The sequence below is a fragment of the Lepeophtheirus salmonis genome, chromosome 14, assembly GCF_016086655.4.
Source record: "Lepeophtheirus salmonis chromosome 14, UVic_Lsal_1.4, whole genome shotgun sequence".
Taxonomy (NCBI): Eukaryota; Metazoa; Arthropoda; class Copepoda; order Siphonostomatoida; family Caligidae; genus Lepeophtheirus; species Lepeophtheirus salmonis.
The window spans coordinates 27,876,045-27,883,965 of NC_052144.2; the positions used below are offsets into that span (position 1 = coordinate 27,876,045).

At 28.8% G+C, this 7,921-nt stretch overlaps 1 long non-coding RNA gene and 1 pseudogene across 1 annotated transcript; both read left to right on the forward strand.

Annotated features, from left to right (window-relative positions):
• The first annotated feature begins 1,266 nt into the window (after positions 1–1,266).
• LOC139907269 (uncharacterized) lies at positions 1,267–3,067 on the forward strand. Its single transcript, XR_011783741.1, has 3 exons — positions 1,267–2,267; positions 2,320–2,459; positions 2,522–3,067. It is a non-coding gene; the product is annotated as an uncharacterized lncRNA (long non-coding RNA).
• Positions 3,068–4,219: 1,152 nt separating this feature from the next.
• Positions 4,220–7,635, forward strand: LOC121128841 (phosphate carrier protein, mitochondrial-like; annotated as a pseudogene).
• The last annotated feature ends 286 nt before the right edge of the window (positions 7,636–7,921 follow it).

Genomic DNA, 7,921 nt, shown 5'->3' on the forward strand with positions numbered 1-7,921 from the left:
ATAGATAGGGCGTTAAGTTATAAGTTAAACAGTGACTGGCGTCTCAAAAATTCCAGTTTTTTTTTTTGTTAAGGTGCAAAAAACTGGTTTTTCAATGGAATATTGAATTCGTAGATAAAATTAAATTTATAGAAATTTGTCTGGAGATTCGTTTGCTTATAATTTGACTCATAAAAAAAATCTGTCATTTTTTGAATAGTTTTACAATTTTTTTCTGATTTTTTCAATTAACGTCAATTTATAATTTATAAGAAGAAATAGCCTAAAATGATGGATTTTGAACAATAAATTATAAGCCTTAACATTATACTATTTAGTATTTACAATTTTCAGAATAATTGATTACATAATTTTGCAATATTTTCAAAAATGAACCAGTTATCGAGGGTTATTCTTTCGACGACATTATTCTCCATAAGTTTATTATTTTTGCAAATTACGCAAAAACTTACTTCTTGGTAGGTTAGCGTTCCTCTATACAATTCCAATAAATGCTATTTACTATTTTCGTCTTCTTTTGCAAATTTCGATTTTACAAATATCAAAGATGGACTTCCGATTTAAACAATTTTTTTGATGGATCTATGTTGGTATGTTGTTTGAAGTTTAAAAAATCTTTTTTTTTTCATTCCTAATTATACATATATTATAATGTTGACCTATATCAAAGGGATTTTAACATTAAGAAGAAATAATTTTGTCTATGGACCATGGTGAATGTGATTTTCCGCTCGCTCCTTGGGCCGAGCAACACCGGGTAACCACTTGCTAGAATTGTATGAAAAAATGCAACAAAATACATTCAAGGATTTAATAGTCACTTGAGACCAATATTTTTTGCAAATTTAAAAAAAAAAGTTATTTTTTGGACCCAGGGCCAGTGCTAAATTTTTATTTTGCTAGGGTTGTAAATATTTTTTTGCTGATATCCCATTTTCTCCGACTTAAATATGAGATGATTATTTTAAGAAAATAAGATATGAAATGGGCCTTGTAAAAGAATGAAGGTCCTTTCTTGATTAATAAATTTTATACAAAGTAATTATTTTTCTCATTTTTTTCTTATCATATTCCATAAAGTTTCCCTACTGATGTCTCATTTTTTAAGACTCTAATATGAGATAACTTTATTTTAGAAAAGGAAATATGGGGAATAAAAACTTCTTTTTTTTTTTGATAAGGAATTTTTTTAATTATTTAGCCATTTCTAAAAATTAAAAAAATATTTCATTTTGTGAAAATGTCTTCATATTTTTTTGAAGTAGTTCCATAAAATGTCCTTGATATCTTACTTTTTACAACTACAATAGTCAATAAAGGGGTGTCACCCACCCTCTTGCACTGGTCCTTCTAGGAAACTGACAATAGATAATTTTGCTGTAAACTATTTTCTTTACAAACCATTTATGACTATTTTTTCTAAAACCTATTTATTTTTATTTCTACCAGCAGTAATAATCAAAAAATACAGAAGTCAACTTATATTTAGAGTTTATAAAATAAAATAATAATTATTTTTTGTAAAAGTAATGCATTTAAGATATGAATATATAAATTTTGAAAAATATGTAATGTTATAACTAAGGGTGATAATTTTGGTAAGAATAGAAAAGCGTGCGAGGAGAAAAGAAGAAATACTTATGGCATCATTGATTAAATAATATACATCTTCTTCTATCAATCATGAACGTTATCATTCCCGCCTTTATTATTCAATATTAATATAATAATATTAGATGGGGATAGTCGATAGAGAACTGAATAAAATGCCTAAAATAACGTCGCCTTCTGTCTGGATTTCTGAAAATGGAGGCCTAGGAATTTGGAAAATACTTACCGGATGAGAAACAGATGGTTTGTCGGATTTGTCGATATAAATGTGCCTTTAGTCCCCTGTCTAGAATTACACGCCACTCATTATCCTCATCTCATATCAAGAGTATGGATATTCATCTATAAAATCAATTTAACGATGAATACATCAAGTCAGACTTTAACTTTGATCTCACAACGATGCTTATTGCATGTAATATAACCTTATCCATTGCTAATCATCTACGTTCAAAAATTTATGGAGAAATACAAGGGTAAACATATCCCTTCCCAAGGAACCATCATTAAATTAATGGAGGATGTTGTTACTGATGTCATTTATAGAAATACATATAAAAATGTTTTGAGTCATCCACACCAAATGACGATCAAGTTATCAGTAAAAAGTATTTACGAATATCGAAATGGAACTCTGAATTTTGTACTATCTCACAGTAAGTATTCAATTTTTTTTAAATCTAACCATAAAATATGGTTCTATTTTAGCTAAACATATCAAGTATTATGATACACAACTCAGTAAAGGGCAAAAACAACTGCTTAAATGGTCACAACAACGGGGGTAGTAGCTTTGGATGGTTTGCAACTAGTTTGTCTGAGACTACTTACTTCGCTTTAAGACTTGGGTATGATAATTAGGTTTTCCAATATTACATAGTCAATAAATATTACTTTTTTATCACTTAAGGCTTAGCTATGGTTGATGGGCTCCAAGAAATGGTGTTCAGAAAACTCATAAAAGGCAAAAACAACTGTTTAAATGGTCACAACAACGAGGGTAGTTACATTGGGTGTTGCATTATAAATAACAATTGTGTATATCCTTCATGATAATAGTATGTTGTTATATAAGCATACCTAAATAACGGGGGAAAATCTTTTTTGATGCTCTTAATAGGGAGTAATATCGCCGGACATTACTACATAATTAGCTTTTGCTCTAAATCTTTACGATGAATTTATTTGTAACATTTTTTTATTAGTATATTTATTGTCTAATTTTATGATTTTGACATTTACTTTATTATTAATAATTAGTTAGATCTCATCGGTAGAGATATATCTATCCTGTGCACAATTGGATATAGCAACTTCCACATGAAGAAGAGGGGTGATTATCTTTTTGATTAAACTCCACGTCTCGCTTGTGTATTGCAACCTAAAGTTATTACATATTTAACTGAATTCCAATGTTAGAACAAGAAAAAATTATCTGGATCAATCTATTATTTCAATATTCTGTATTTATAATTTATTATTATTAATAGTTATATGATTTTAATTGTTTAATTATATTTCAAATACTCTACTTTGTCGTTTCATTAGCTATTATTCTGAGAATAAGGTTCATAATGAATTACAATTTCATGGAGCCTGACTTTTCAAATCTACTGTAACGGATAAAAAACGTCGAAGTCAATTATACGTAGTATATCTTCATTAAACATTTTGCTAATAAATACATTCGTTATACCCTCAAAAATCATAATAAAGCAGGCAGATGATAATCACATTAGTATTTTAAACAATGATACCATATGTCTTTTTTCCCCCTTCTCCTTGCACGCGTTTTTCTCTACAATATTATCAACTATAGTTATAAGGAAGAAAAAGAACTAACACAATAAAGTAATAATGAGTTGTTGTGTCTGTCTGATTCAGTGGAGAAAGATCAACAGATATTTACAATTACACTACAAACTTCTCCAGTAGAAAATTAACATTCAGAGAGGGATCGGGTCCCAGGAATCGTATCAATCCTCATGCACTTGATTTAATTCAGTTTGATAGACTGATGCAAAATACGTGTCAAAGCAAAAAGCTATGCCAATATCCTTTAAGATGAGTAGACCTTCATTTTTGGAAAAAAATGGGAAAATTAAATTTCAAATATACAATTTGATATACATTTTTTTTCAAAAATCTACAACTATTCAAAAAAAAAAAAGTTGTGGAAAAATTTAAAAAAGCCATAGCTATTCTAAAAAAAAATTCAAAATCCACAGCTGTTCACTCCTCCAACTCCCAATTCCGATTCCGACTAATCGTCCCATCACAACCTTTAAGGTAAAATAGTTTAAGGCAACATACCGGGCGTGAGAGGTCTGTAACTTGAAAAATATATTTCTTTTAAATTCTAATCCGAATATGGGAAAGTCTTTTGTGAAATATAGATTGTTATTAAAAAAGAAAAAATTATATTTCCGTAGCTAATTAAATTTGGAATCAATAGCAAGCTATAAAAATAATATATAAAATACATAGATGAATTTATAATCCTAACACGAGTAATTCCCTGGGGTGCTGAGGTTAATTGGATATTATAGATATATATAAAATTTTTGTTGCTTTAGTGAGTTGTTACATATGTATGCATTGCTTAGTAATGCTATTGTGGGGTCTTTCGGGTATGTTGAAGAAAAGAAATTAAAACAAAAATAGCATGGCTGACATTACGTTTCATTAAATCAACACTAATCAGCTGTAACGAGGGAGGAGGGGAAGAAGGAAATCAACATGGACATTGAAATTAAATGTTCCGATGTCGATCCTCAATTCTACTCGTAGTCCCACAAGGACTTAAAATCATAACTCTCTAACAAATCTTCAAGATTACTCTCCGTATTTTATGAGCACACACAGGTTTTGAATATAATTGAATGTTGTAGGAAAGGAAGCTCACTCCTAAGAAGTTAAATAATGCTAACAGTAGCTTTATAAAAGTAAAGTTGTTTTTCCCTTTGCCAACTGAAAAAAAGGACGATCTAACATATGATTCCAAATTACGAATTATATTTATCCTGCTGGTATCTAAAAATAAAAGAAACAGACGGTTAATATGGTTAATTGAAAAAAATTACAAAAATTAAACTTTAAATATAAAAATGAATTTTGTTTTTTACTTGAAAATTTTTCGTCATACGGGTAAATTCATACCGATTTTTAATTTTTTTTGAAAATATCTATAGATTTTTGAAATTAAAAAAAAATTTGAAATTTTTTTTCAAAAAATTTAATTTTTTCTGCATAACTGAATTTCTATATTTTTTTCGAAATATTTTCTTTATTGAAATGAAAATATTTAATTTTTCAAATTCAATTTGAAATTTATTATTAGAAATTTTTTTCAAAAATTCAGTTGTTTGTAAATAGCTGTGAATGTCTAAATTATTTTACAAAAATATGATACTTAAATTTTCCTTTATAAAATTTCTTCCAAAAAATTTACTATTTGAAACACAATTTTTTAAATTTTTTTTATATTAAAAATTTAATTTTCTGTTATTAGTTATTGATTTTTTAAATTTTTTTTTGAAAAAAATGTAATCTTCGAATTAAATTTTTGATTTTTTGTGAATAGCTATGGATTTTTAAATGTATTCAAAAAAAATTAATTCAATTGAACCCATGATTCTCTTATTACACGTGATGGACAGGTCCAATATTTTTAAGAGCTCGTCGCAGATTCTGTGAGCTTCCTCCTTATAATTGAATGGTAAATACATTCTCAAATGTCATTCAAGTAATTTATGATGAATAAGATGTGAAAAATTCGTCAAAAGTGGACTTTAAAAATAATTTATACCATTTTACGGGTTTCAGTACTAAAAAAAGTCCCCATACAACAAGGATTTCATTTAACGCAATTTTTCCTTGTTCCTAAAAACCCTTGTATTGAGGTCATTGTCTTTGAAAAATATGTTGACTTCATGAAGGGTTCTTATAATCATAATAGACTTATACCTTCATAATAACATACAACCTATAAGTAGTTACTAAGGAGAAAAAAAGGCAAGTCACTCTTCTTCCTTGCCATTATATATCATATATTCAAGAGTGTAATAAAAACTTCAAAAAATATGCAAACAAAAAAAAAAATATCGACTCCTGTTTTAACTACATAAAAAGTAAGTTAACTTTGCATTATTCCTAAAAAAAATGTTTTGTTTGTGTATATAAGCAAAAAAAAAACTATTTATTTGCATATGTATGTAAAACTTTTTTTTATTATTATTTTCAAAAGATTAATCTCCTTCGTAAAATAAAATAGTCGTTGCTGAGCTACTTTGAAGAAAATGAGTAGCTTTACTTACCTATCCACTTATAAATTTCCTTGACGTTAGTCAAAAATATTGGACAAACAAAATTACATATTGTGTATTAGATCAAATATACAATATAAACATAAAGTATTATTGTATAGTGGAAAATCATAGTGAAATAATAATTTAATTTGCTTTATATGTACACAAATGTTATTTCCATTCAAAATGAATTGAAGAACAAGTTTCTTTTAATTTTGTTCAGTGCCTCCAATAATTTTCAGAACCCCGATTTAAGGCGTCTAAGTTGTGCTGAATGATTTTCAGTTTCCCTTTTTTATCAGTGATAACGATTCCACTCCTTTTTGTTTAACAACTATCACTTAAATTTTGCTATGATATTTTTGATCAAACAGGGAAACAAAAAATCATTGAGCTCTTAAAATCACCAATGATCAATTCCATTTTTTTTTTTTTAATTAAAATGGCTTGTAACAAGCCAAAAATGTCCTGAAATGCCTTAGAGTTTACGAAAGTTAGTTTTTTTATAATCGTCAAAAGAAATATCAATATTATTCGGGAATAAATGTTAACCAGAAAACAGGAATTTAATTTTTTACGAAACTAAATTTATTGGTTTACTGAGGTATATAATATTGGTTAAGATGGTTTTGTAGAGAATTGGGAATAAGGAATGTTTTTCAAAGACTGGATACAACTCAAGCCTTCCATATTAAAAAATTAGTTTTATAGTCCTAGATTTGAGCATTTGACAAATTTTCCCCTTAAAATTGCAAGTTTCTTAATTTTTTGTTTCTATTCCCTTCAATTCAGCAATGCAACGTGGGCACACTCTTCTAGAATAGTTATATAATAAACCTATTTATATAAGTAATTATATGAATGTGTTGGTTATAAATTTCGGGGATAAGCCCCCCCCACCCCCTACATCAAAAAAATATTAATAGTTATAAAAGATGAAAGCTAGCAACGCCCCCGGTTCTGTATACATTTAAAGGACAATATTTTAGAATTTTTACTGTACATGCTCTAATAGTTTGCAAGAGAAATTTAGCTACTATTTCAAATGCTGAGCAGCACTATTGTGAGTTTGGTTCATCGAAATGTTAAGTTCTCTGTGTTTTGGGGGGTATCTTGTCTTGTAGTATTAGACACACATTGGTAACGCTTTTGTATTTAGTAAAATGCTGTCTTCAAGTGAACCTTGGAAAAGGTTTCAAACTTACCTATAAAAAAGGTAGTACTGGTGTTCTCAATTAGGTTGGGTTCAAGGCTTAAACAAGTTTGGTTTCTAGGAAGTCTTTAAGAATGTTTACTCTTGAATTATGGGAGATAAAAATACTTACCTTTACCTCACTTCTCTCTATTTAATATTTTCTGCCAAGGCAGGCTTTCTTGCTGATATTGCTTTAGGTGAAATGGAACCTTGCAAGGTCAGGATTCAAACATCCGCAGTTGGTACTTCCCCTACAAATCTTCATGGCGCATTCCCCAAGATCTTGAACTCGGAAGGAGTAACCGATTTCTATAGATCTCTAGAACATCTATGGGGTAGATAAGTTCCAGACACCAAATTTTAAGTGTTGCAGTTGAGGCTTTTTATGAGTATGTCACCCCAAAACCAAGAAGTTAATGTTCAAAGCGAGAACAGCTAATTGTAACATTCTCTGCTGGATATATTGCTCGTGTTTTCTGCGCCATTTTTATCACCCAACTTATACATTTGTGTGATACGTAGGCTGTTCTATATATATTTCTAGTCTAATAATGAAAAAGGCGAATATTTATCATCAAAAAGTTTTTATTGTTATTCAATGTATTCTCCAGCATGATTTATACACTTTTGCATGCGCTCAAACAAATTGTCGAAGCTCTTGTTCCACTCTGATTGAGACACTTCTAAAAATGGTTTTTAAACGCTACATCAGCATCTTCTAATGACGAGAATCGTTGACCACACATTTTTTTGTTGATATACGAGAATACAAAGAAGTCATTTGGGTGCCAAGTCAGGTCTGGACAAC